Below are 12709 nucleotides of genomic sequence, written 5' to 3'. Positions count from 1 at the left end.
AGATCATTGTTGGGGAAGGAAGAAAGGGTTTGATGTTGGATATGCGGTAGTACCATATTTTCCATATGTGAATTACTGTGATGTAAAAATTTATGAAGACAAACTTAATACTCAGAAAAAAAAAGGATGTAGACACTGAGGAAGAAATGGAAGAAATTGCCTTGCCACTCTACATACATGGCAACACTTACAGCAGTGATGAAAGGCAAAATTCCAGAAACAAAGCTTTTAATTTTTTTAATTTTTTGATACCCCAATTTATTTTTCTTTATTTAATTTTTTCTAAATTACTCTGTATTCTATATCTAACCTTTAAACCCAACACTACATTCCATTGTACTCTTAATGGAAACTGGCAATATATTGGACTTCCTTTCTGAAGAAGTTTTGGACCACAGAGAGGTTCAACTAAGGTGGGGGAGGAGCACTCATGTGGGCTGCTATTGGTGGGGGACACATGGATGGGAGGGAGTTCTCCAGGGCATGTATACAGGGTACATAGAAAGGTTTGGATATTTTCATAATGGTTACAGTTGGAAATGACAGCTGAGAGAGTGCTGAGTTCCTGGCCAGGAGAGATCTATCACATTCACCAATAGAACAGCAACAATCCCCCAAGTGCAATGTCCAAGAACAACAAAGATGGATGGTCCAACAATGAGCCCTTGTTACTGATGGCTCCGATTATGAACCTGTGTGCCTGAAATATGAACTTGCCTAGAGCTGCATGGTGCCTAAGAGTTACCTCCTGAAAGTCCCCATTTTGCTCAAAAATGGTCACTCTCTAAGCCAAACTCAGCATGTAGATGCATTGCCTTTGCACCAGCATGAGACATGACTCCTGGGGATGAGCCTCCCTGGCACCCAAGGATTACTACCAAACACCAAGTGATGATGTAACTAGAAAAAGAACTTGATTAAAGGGGTCAACTCAGACTTGCAGAATATCTCAGCCTAGATGTAATATCAAGTGTTAAAAACTGCTTTTTTTCTTTGGGTAAAAGGGGGAAATGGAAAGGACAAGTGAGGTCATATAGCTATGAGTCTCCAAAAAGAGCCAGGAGGTTGTCAGAGGGGCCGCCCTCATGCACACCTCAACAGAGTCTCAGAAACAGATAAAGTAGATACAACCTCATGTTTTGGTTCTTCTGAGGGCTACAGAGATCCACAGGTCCTATGGCCATGGCAGACGGAGTTCAGTGGCATGTGAGATGGCCCTACTTTGGAGTTTGTGTTTCTGTGTGATGGAGCTGGACTCGGATGTGATCTTTGTTCACAAACCAGAAGATTTTTGAGAACATTATATTATCAAAAATACTACCAGCTGAGCTGAAAGGGACAATAAGAGGACAAGATAAGAAGGCTGTGGAATTACAAAATTCTATAAACTGATAAAACCATGAACTTTCAAAAACCCTTTGAAGAGATACAAATTGTCATACCTTACTTTGACAGCTGGCTATCTTAGGTAGTACAGAATGGGATGGCTTGAAAACTGGGAATTTATAGGCTCACAGTTTTTAGGTTAGGAGAAGTCACTACTGAGAAAGCAGCAAGGCAATGCTTTCTGCCCAAACTCTCTAACATTCCAGTTCTAGCTACCAGAGATCCTTGAGGCTCCTTGGCTACTATCCCTGCCTTGCTTTCATAGCAATGTCCTCTCCTTTCTCTTCTGGTTTCTATTGACTTCTATCTTCTGGCTACTCATTCTATATCTTTGAGTGACTTTATCCAATGATCTGGATTAAGGCTCCTTTCAATTAGATGGGCCTCACCTTACCTCAAATAACATATTCCAGGTCCTATCTACAATGTGCCCACACAGACAGGAATACTGACAATGATTAAGAATGTGTATATAATTCAATCTACACCTGATACGACAGAGGCCAGCTCTTCAGGGAGAGTTATAACAAACATGGGCTCAGAGGCCAGAGACCTGGGTACAGAAACCAAAGCCCAAGGTCCAGAGGACAGAGACTGCGGTCACCCCTTGGGCTGAAGTGTGGTTTGCTGGCCTGGCGGGGGAGCAGCCGCGGCAGGCCAGCCGCTGCCCCCATAATAGGGTGGCTGGTCGGACTCACCGCCACCCCTGAAGGAAGCTCGGCATGGGCGCAGAGTGCCCTCGGGTCTCCCCTTCTCGGCAGCCATGCTTCCGTGGCCGCCCCTCCTCCCGGATGGCGCCACACGATGCCTGTGAGGCAGCACCCTTCTTCTTCTTTCTCCCTACGCAGGCGCAGGGCGGAAAATTCCAGTCTGCCCTTTTCCCCTCCCCCAACAGCAGCAACAGCCAGGCGTGGGTGGAAAAATCCAGTCTGCCCTCTACCCCAGCAACAGCAGCCACCAATCCCTAAACCCTGCCCCTTCCCCCAGCAACAGCGACAGCCAATCCCTAACCACCACCCCTCCTCCGTCCAGTACCACCCACTGACCTTTCACCGGCAACCAATCAGAACAGGGCATGGCTTCGACCAATCAGCCTTCCCCAGCCCTTATAAAACTGTTGCCTCTCCCTCAGTAAAGTGGACTTGCGTGTTTACCTTGTCTCCGCAGTGGTTCTTCTGCCGTGCGCCCTCCAGTCCTGAGAGCCCCCGACAAGGGCCTGGCCTCCCTTGTCCCCAGTTCGTCGCCTGCTTCTCCGGGCGACCCCTTCGTCGCCTGCTTCTCCAGGCGACCCCTTCGTCGCCAGCTTCGCCGGGCGACCCCTTCGTCGCCGGCTTCGCCAGGCGACCCCGTCAGCCGAACCGCGCAACCCCTTGTGAGACCGATCCCTCGTCTGCTGCCGGACTGACCCCTCGTCCCAAGTGGGACCGACCCCTCGTCCCAAGTGGGACCGACCCCTTGTCCCAAGCAGGAGCGACCCCTCGTCCAGAGCTGGACCGACCCCTCGTCGGCAGCCAGACCCCACCTCTACCGACCGAGCAAGCCGCCGCAGTTGGTGCCCACCATGGGGCAAGGCAACCCCACCACAGCCTCACTCCATAACCTGGCGGCCCCCCCCTCCTCTCTTCTCACCGTGGGACTTCTCTCGTGCAACATTGCTGCCCCCTGAGCCTTGGCTACCTCATATGATCCACGGCGGTCTGGGAGAATCACTGGATGGCTTTCTCCTTCCATGTCGGGGGCTTATACCGACCCGCTATGATTAAGAGGAGCCTTGGATTTCTCGGGAGCGTGCGCTTGCACGTCTGAAGTAATCCTACCACAGCCCTACCCCCTCCTCTCTTCTCACCTTGGGACTTCTCTCGTGCAACATTGCTGCTACCTGAGCCTTGGCTACCTCATACGATCCACGGTGGTCTGGGAGAATCGCTGGATGGCTTTCTCCTTCCATGTCGGGGGCTTATACCGACCCGCTATGATTAAGAGGAGCCTTAGATTTCTTGGGAGCATGCGCTTGCACGTCTGAAGTAACCCTACCATAGCCCTACGCTCTCCTCTCTTCTCACCCCTATCTTTTCACTCTGCATTGCTGCTCCTGAACCTTGGTGACCTCATATGATCCACGGCGGTCTGGGAGAATCGCTGGATGGCTTTCTCCTTCCATGTCGGGGGCTTATACCGACCCGCTATGATTAAGAGGCGCCAATAAAACTCTCAGGAGTGCGTGCCTGAGCACCTCCACCCCTGCCTTCACCTTTGCCTCCTCCCCTCCACGCTTGCTCCCCTTTGCCTTGCTCCACTGCTCGTCGTCCCGCCCTCCCCTCGTCGGGGCCTTCTCTTGGCCCGCAACCACCGTCGGAGCCCCACCGGCTCTGACCCCTCATCTCACCGCGCACCTCAGCTCCCATCGCTGCGCTCTCAAGGTAAGGGCCCCTTTTCTTATCGGCTCCAAAAGGCCATTAGCAATGGGTAACATCCTATCTGCTAAGCAAGCCCCACAAGTTCGGGCCCTCGCCGGTCTCCTAGACACTCACCGGTGTAAGATCTCTTTGAAACAGCCCCAAGTCTTCTGTAACCGCGGCCCCCCATGCCGCCATCACTCTCAAGCAGCTCCAGCCCCTCTAAACGGCCCGCAACCCGCTTTCCCCGGCCCGCAGCCTGCTTTCTAGCATCTAATAATGTTTCTGCTTTTGCCTCCCCATACTTCTGCGGAGCTTCCTCCTGTCTCGACCTCACTCCTCTTTTCAGCCATCCAAAGCATCCCTTCTCATCCCCCGCCCCCCTCCTTTTTTCGCTTGAACCCCTACTGCGTTGCAGATTGGGCCGCCCCATGTCAGCCCGCCCCATTAACATTGGCCTCTCTCGTGCCCGTGAAGACTTTGGCCTTCTTATTGTCCTCGCCTACGTCTCCGCCACTCCCGACGCTGCCGCCACCACCGTCGCTGGTGCCCTGACGCGACTTGTCCTCACCACTGCGATCCTCCAGACCATCACACAGTCTGCCTCTACCGCTCTTCGCCGCCAAGAAGAGATCAACTACCTGTAACGTGCTGTCATTCGGGACTTTTAACAACAGATAGACCTTATAGCCACCGAGATCAACGAGAATTGGACATTGGCCACCCTTGCTTGCAACGGCAAGGTACCGCCCCCCAAATTGTACATTTGTATCCCCGTCATACTCACCTCCCTCTTCAGCCCCGCTTCCCTCATTGCTTACTGCCTCTTGGGCCTCGGCTACTTGTTGCTGCTGCCACCCTGGCCCTTATTTGAAAAGAAGGGGGAAATGCGGTCACCCCTCGGGCTGAAGTGTGGTTTGCTGGCCTGACGGGGGAGCAGCCGCGGCAGGCCAAGCCACTGCTCCCATAATAGGGTGGCTGGTCGGACTCACTGCCACCCCTGAAGGAAGCTCGGCATGGGCGCAGAGTGCCCTCGGGTCTCCCCTTCTCGGCAGCCATGCTTCCGCGGCCGCCCCTCCTCCCGGATGGCGCCACACGATGCCTGTGGGGCAGCACCCTTCTTCTTCTTTCTCCCTGCGCAGGCGCAGGGCGGAAAAGTCCAGTCTGCCCTTTTCCCCTCCCCCGACAGCAGCAACAGCCAGGCGTGGGTGGAAAAATCCAGTCTGTCCTCTACCCCAGCAACAGCAGCCACCAATCCCTAAACCCTGCCCCTTCCCCCAGCAACAGCGATAGCCAATGCCTAAGCACCACCCCTCCCCCGTCCAGTACCGCCCACTGACCTTTCACCGGCAACCAATCAGAACAGGGCATGGCTTCGACCAATCAGCCTTCCCCAGCCCTTATAAAACTGTTGCCTCTCCCTCAGTAAAGTGGACTTGCGTGTTTACCTTGTCTCCGCAGTGGTTCTTCTGCCGTGCGCCCTCCAGTCCTGAGAGCCCCCGACAAGGGCCTGGCCTCCCTTGTCCCCAGTTCGTCGCCTGCTTCTCCGGGCGACCCCTTCGTCGCCTGCTTCTCCAGGCGACCCCTTCGTCGCCAGCTTCGCCGGGCGACCCCTTCGTCGCCGGCTTCGCCAGGCGACCCCGTCAGCCGAACCGCGCAACCCCTTGTGAGACCGATCCCTCGTCTGCTGCCGGACTGACCCCTCGTCCCAAGTGGGACCGACCCCTCGTCCCAAGTGGGACCGACCCCTTGTCCCAAGCAGGAGCGACCCCTCGTCCAGAGCTGGACCGACCCCTCGTCGGCAGCCAGACCCCACCTCTACCGACCGAGCAAGCCGCCGCAGTTGGTGCCCACCGTGGGGCAAGGCAACCCCACCACAGCCTCACTCCATAACCTGGCGGCCCCCCCCTCCTCTCTTCTCACCGTGGGACTTCTCTCGTGCAACATTGCTGCCCCCTGAGCCTTGGCTACCTCATATGATCCACGGCGGTCTGGGAGAATCACTGGATGGCTTTCTCCTTCCATGTCGGGGGCTTATACCGACCCGCTATGATTAAGAGGAGCCTTGGATTTCTCGGGAGCGTGCGCTTGCACGTCTGAAGTAATCCTACCACAGCCCTACCCCCTCCTCTCTTCTCACCTTGGGACTTCTCTCGTGCAACATTGCTGCTACCTGAGCCTTGGCTACCTCATACGATCCACGGTGGTCTGGGAGAATCGCTGGATGGCTTTCTCCTTCCATGTCGGGGGCTTATACCGACCCGCTATGATTAAGAGGAGCCTTAGATTTCTTGGGAGCATGCGCTTGCACGTCTGAAGTAACCCTACCATAGCCCTACGCTCTCCTCTCTTCTCACCCCTATCTTTTCACTCTGCATTGCTGCTCCTGAACCTTGGTGACCTCATATGATCCACGGCGGTCTGGGAGAATCGCTGGATGGCTTTCTCCTTCCATGTCGGGGGCTTATACCGACCCGCTATGATTAAGAGGCACCAATAAAACTCTCAGGAGCGCGTGCCTGAGCACCTCCACCCCTGCCTTCACCTTTGCCTCCTCCCCTCCACGCTTGCTCCCCTTTGCCTTGCTCCACTGCTCGTCGTCCCGCCCTCCCCTCGTCGGGGCCTTCTCTTGGCCCGCAACCACCGTCGGAGCCCCACCGGCTCCGACCCCTCATCTCACCGCGCACCTCAGCTCCCATCGCTGCGCTCTCAAGGTAAGGGCCCCTTTTCTTATCGGCTCCAAAAGGCCATTAGCAATGGGTAACATCCTATCTGCTAAGCAAGCCCCACAAGTTCGGGCCCTCGCCGGTCTCCTAGACACTCACCGGTGTAAGATCTCTTTGAAACAGCCCCAAGTCTTCTGTAACCGCGGCCCCCCATGCCGCCATCACTCTCAAGCAGCTCCAGCCCCTCTAAACGGCCCGCAACCCGCTTTCCCCGGCCCACAGCCTGCTTTCTAGCATCTAATAATGTTTCTGCTTTTGCCTCCCCATACTTCTGCGGAGCTTCCTCCTGTCTCGACCTCACTCCTCTTTTCAGCCATCCAAAGCATCCCTTCTCATCCCCCGCCCCCCTCCTTTTTTCGCTTGAACCCCTACTGCGTTGCAGATTGGGCCGCCCCATGTCAGCCCGCCCCATTAACATTGGCCTCTCTCGTGCCCGTGAAGACTTTGGCCTTCTTATTGTCCTCGCCTACGTCTCCGCCACTCCCGACGCTGCCGCCACCACCGTCGCTGGTGCCCTGACGCGACTTGTCCTCACCACTGCGATCCTCCAGACCATCACACAGTCTGCCTCTACCGCTCTTCGCCGCCAAGAAGAGATCAACTACCTGTAACGTGCTGTCATTCGGGACTTTTAACAACAGATAGACCTTATAGCCACCGAGATCAACGAGAATTGGACATTGGCCACCCTTGCTTGCAACGGCAAGGTACCGCCCCCCAAATTGTACATTTGTATCCCCGTCATACTCACCTCCCTCTTCAGCCCCGCTTCCCTCATTGCTTACTGCCTCTTGGGCCTCGGCTACTTGTTGCTGCTGCCACCCTGGCCCTTATTTGAAAAGAAGGGGGAAATGCGGTCACCCCTCGGGCTGAAGTGTGGTTTGCTGGCCTGACGGGGGAGCAGCCGCGGCAGGCCAAGCCACTGCTCCCATAATAGGGTGGCTGGTCGGACTCACTGCCACCCCTGAAGGAAGCTCGGCATGGGCGCAGAGTGCCCTCGGGTCTCCCCTTCTCGGCAGCCATGCTTCCGCGGCCGCCCCTCCTCCCGGATGGTGCCACACGATGCCTGTGGGGCAGCACCCTTCTTCTTCTTTCTCCCTGCGCAGGCGCAGGGCGGAAAAGTCCAGTCTGCCCTTTTCCCCTCCCCCGACAGCAGCAACAGCCAGGCGTGGGTGGAAAAATCCAGTCTGTCCTCTACCCCAGCAACAGCAGCCACCAATCCCTAAACCCTGCCCCTTCCCCCAGCAACAGCGATAGCCAATGCCTAACCACCACCCCTCCCCCGTCCAGTACCGCCCACTGACCTTTCGCCGGCAACCAATCAGAACAGGGCATGGCTTCGACCAATCAGCCTTCCCCAGCCCTTATAAAACTGTTGCCTCTCCCTCAGTAAAGTGGACTTGCGTGTTTACCTTGTCTCCGCAGTGGTTCTTCTGCCGTGCGCCCTCCAGTCCTGAGAGCCCCCGACAAGGGCCTGGCCTCCCTTGTCCCCAGTTCGTCGCCTGCTTCTCCGGGCGACCCCTTCGTCGCCGGCTTCGCCGGGCGACCCCGTCAGCCGAACCGTGCAACCCCTTGTGAGACCGATCCCTTGTCTGCTGCCGGACCGACCCCTCGTCCCAAGTGGGACCGACCCCTCATCCCAAGTGGGACCGACCCCTTGTCCCAAGCGGGACCGACCCCTCGTCCAGAGCTGGACCGACCCCTCGTCCACAGCCAGACCCCACCTCTACCTACCGAGCAAGCCGCCGCAAGAGACGTGTCACCAAGGACAATATATAGGCCATAGAGATGACTCCAGACAATGAACCTAACAGAACTTCAAGATTTCAAAATTGCTTGGAAGCTGTGCTTCCTATCTTCCTTTCATCCTCTCCCTTTTGGAATTAAGATGTCTGCAACATTTATACTATGCCTGCCCCACCAGCGTATTTTGGAATGAGTAAAATTATTTTCTACTTGCTGGTCTACAGAGAGAAATGACTTTATCCCAGATTGGATGCTACTGAGAATGTAATAAATAACCTAATTTATCTAATTTAGATTATTTATATGGTGACTTGTGGCTGTTTGGGAGATGATATTTAGATTAGTTTTGGGAAGGGGTTGAGGCTATAACTTGTTTAGATATTTGGGCATGTTGGGATGAGGACAAGGTATTTTGCATGTGGGATAAATGGGCATCATTGGGGCTGAAGGAAACACACTATACACTTAATACTAGCCTGAAAATACCTTGTCTTAAATCCTGGTGCCCATGCATGTTACCTCATATGAAACATTCATCATACTTTGTTTAATCTGAGATGGAGAGATTATCCTGGGATTTCAGGTTAGGCAAAAATGCAATCGCGTGTATTCCTATAAAAGGGATACAGGATAATTTGACAGACAAACATAAAAGTGCAAGAGAGAAAAAAGCATAGAGTAATTTGAAGATGCTGAACTTGAAAGCTGGAGTAATGAAGTCCCAAAAAAAAAATTCTGGCAGCCTCCACGGGCTGTTAGAGTCATGGAATATATGCTACTGAAGAGCTTCTGGAAGTGTGGCCTTTAAAATCTTTGATTACAGCCTTGAGACACTGATTTCAATTTACCAGCTCTCAAAACTGTGAGTGATTTTAATTCTATTATTGTGAGTTATTGTGTTTCTTTTCAATTTGTTGAAGCAGCCACAGAAAGCTAATTTAATCATGAATAATTGATGAATAATTGTGGGATTTTTAAAAGAGATATGAAAAGATTATTAATCACTGGAAATGAGGATTTCTTTTTGTATTAGGTTTGGCTCATAGCCTGTTATGTGTGTTGCCTCACAACATCCTCACAAAACAGGGACAATTATAATAATACAATTTATATTTGAGAAAAACCTTCACACTGAGAGGTTAAGTAATTTAATTGAGGTCACATGGGCAGAAAGTGTCAAAGATGTACAAAAAAATAGCTAAATTGATACTTGAAGGGAAAAGGTCATGGGGAGATTTGCACGTATTTATAATTAGGATTAGAATGAAGGGGAATGGCCATTAATAGGAAAAGAATGACAGAGAGAGATAATTTTCTTTATTTTCAAAAGAGAAGGAATAAAGGATAAAGACATTGAGCTAGGCCTGTAAAATACAATCAGGGACATGAAGCAGAAGGGCCTGCCCCAAAAGAGGGTCCAGTAGATAAGGAGGGAGAGTGACACAAGACCTTCAGAGGAGAGTCTGAACCAGTGTGGCCTGGATTATATCTTTATATCATATTTGGAGGACAATAACAGGGACCAGAGGAAGGGAAGGAGAATGAGAAGGAGTGAAAATAGGAAAGTTTAAATAAAGGAGGCACAGGGAAGAGGTAGTTGATCCATCAGGGAATAAAACACTTTGAAATGGGCTTTCATTTCATCTTTTGGAGCATGAAAATAGCCATCAGAAGAATCTAGAATTAGTCTGCCAGGTGGTAAAAGATATGTGGTGCAGTCAACCCAAAATCAGGCTGTTGGACAGTTAAGGGACATGTGAAGGAGATCAAACACAATCAAGCATAGAACACCCAGGCCTCAGGGCCCTGCCAGATAACTATACACCAAGAGTAGGCCCAGACAAGCCAGTGAGGCCTCCATATGAACAGAATGCACAGCTCCCAAAAACTCACCAGCTAATGCTTTATGATACTTGTTTTGGGCATGATATCTTACATGACATTGGCTAACTGCTATATTTTCATCTTTTAAATTGCTATTCATTCTAAGCCACAGTCTCCTCTCCAGACCTGATTTATTTTTTAACCTAGCACTAAAAAATGGCACAGTGTATATTTTTCGTAAGTGTTTTTTTCTCATCATCTACAATGATAGGAGGGATCTTTGCAACTGAGAGAGGAACCACTTAATAAATGTTTCTTGATTGAATGCATGATGTGGATTCAATGAATAAATTACCTCTTATTACTAAGAGTAAGAGCAGTTATGTATGTCAGAGAGTTTGGTGTGTTTGCCTCTGGTTTTATGAGACATTTGGTGAAACTAAATTTTATCCACCAACATATGATGAAATTTAAGAGATAATACTAGAATATCCAGAGTATTTCCACAAGCACACTGAGAATAATGTGTTAATTAAAGTTTATCCAGGGAAGCAGATGTGGCTCAATTGAGAGAACCTGCCTACCACTTAGGAGGTGCAGGGATCAAACCCAGGGCCTCCAGGCCCATGGGGTGAGCTGGACCATGTGCAGTGCTGATGGGCAAAAGGAGCGTCAAGCCACGCAGGGGTGTCCACCATGTAGGGGAGCCCAGTGCACAAGGAGTGCTTCCTGAAAAGAGCCACCCATGCAAACACAGCACAGCCTGCCCAGGAGTGGCAATGCACACACAGAGAGCTGATGCAGCAAGATGATGCAACAAAAGGAGACAGATTCCTGGTGCCATGTATAAGAATACAAGCAGACACAGAAGAATACACAGCAAATGGATGCAGAGAGCAGACAAGGGAAGGGGGGTGACAGCAGCATAATAAATTTTAAAAATAGACGTCTTCACAGAGAGTCACCATGGTTTCCTGCTTCAACAGTGCTTGAACGGAACCGGTGCTTGCCCCTTTTGACCAGCCACCCCCAGCTGCTTGCTACCATCTGTCCAGTGTCGCACAGCTGCCACTTCTCAACCGCCCATCATGACAACCACATCCCCGTCGCAGGTGCACGAGAACTACAACCAGGCCACCATCAACAGCCAGATCAACCTGGAGCTCTATGCCTCTTACGTCTACCTGTCGATGTCTTACTACTCTGACCATGATGATGTGGCTTTGAAGAACTTTGCCAAATATTTTCTTCACCAATCTCATGAGGAGAGAGAACATGCTGAGAAACTAATGAAGCTGCAGAACCAACGAGGTGGCTGAATCTTCCTTCAGGATATCAAGAAACCAAAACAAGATGCCCGGGAGAGTGGATTGAATGCAATGGAGTGTGCACTACACTTGGGAAAAAGGGTGAATCAGTCACTACTGGAACGGCACAAACTGGCTACTGACAAAAACGACCCCCATTTGTGTGACTTCATTGAGACCCACTACGTGAATGAGCAGGTGAAGTCCATCAAAGAACTGGGTGACTACGTAACCAACCTGTGCAAGATGGGGCCCCGGATTCTGGCTTGGCAGAGTATCTCTTTGACAAGCACACTCTGGGAAGCAGTGATGAGAGCTAAACCTTATGTTGGCTTCCCCAGAGGCACAGGGTAGTAGTGCATGTGTGTTGGAGTTATCTTTTCTATAAGTTGTATCAATGTCTACCAAGTTCTTTCATTGGTACCATTCCTTCAAATAAATTTATTTGGTACCAAAATAAATAAATAAAAATAAAAATAAAAAATAAATTTTACAAATAAATGAATAAATAAAGATCATCCAAAGTGTTCAGGTTACAGCAGACTTAAAAACCATGAATTTCTTCAGTGCCAAAGGATGGTAAGAGAAAAAGTTGACAATTGGTGAAAGAATTCAGGAGGCATGTTGTCACACATTTCTAGAAGGTTAAAGTTGAAGAATTAAAAAGTTGCCATGAAAAAATTAGCATAGCTGAAAGAGATGGAGAAATGAAAATGGGCTTTAAAAAAGGAGGCAGATTTTCAGTTATTTTATAAATATTGGATATAGACTATTCTAATTTAGGACACTTTAACAATTGTAGGGGTAAAAAATTCTTTCACTATCATGAGTATGACTTTTCCTGCAGACTTTTTCAAAAGTTCTTAAGAGGTTTTCCTTGATGGAGAATGTCCTAAGGTATGTATTGTTCTAATTCTAATTAACAAGTTAATTTTCTATAGTTTGTCTCCTTATGAGCACTTTACCTTAGGTGAAGATACACTCCCAGCATTCAGGAATGATGCTGCGGACACCCACATCATCAGGGAGGGCATTCCTTCTTATGTACGTTCCACCCTTTTCTTAAAACACCAAGTATCTGTGTTTACAAATATTAATAATTAATTCAGGTTTGCTCTTTACACCCATGTATTTTTTTCTCCTCTTCCATGAAGTTGCATTTAATATACATTCTTAAGTTTGCTTATTTTTCTTGAATTTCTACTACTTAATTGATAGGTTTCTTGCATCCGTGCAATATAATTTCCTTCCCATTCTTGCACACATTCAAAAATTTAGAAGAATCATAGATGACAGGGTGATATAAAAAAGGATGTGTCATGCA

The 12709-nt window shown here is 50.2% G+C and overlaps 1 pseudogene; it reads left to right on the top strand.

Annotated features, from left to right (window-relative positions):
• The first annotated feature begins 11166 nt into the window (after positions 1–11166).
• LOC101440755 (ferritin heavy chain pseudogene) lies at positions 11167–11752 on the top strand (annotated as a pseudogene).
• The last annotated feature ends 957 nt before the right edge of the window (positions 11753–12709 follow it).

Source organism: Dasypus novemcinctus, chromosome 17, assembly GCF_030445035.2.
Source record: "Dasypus novemcinctus isolate mDasNov1 chromosome 17, mDasNov1.1.hap2, whole genome shotgun sequence".
NCBI classification, from domain to species: domain Eukaryota; kingdom Metazoa; phylum Chordata; class Mammalia; order Cingulata; family Dasypodidae; genus Dasypus; species Dasypus novemcinctus.
Note: the sequence above shows the minus strand (reverse complement) of the source record. Positions and strands in the feature narration are given on the sequence as shown.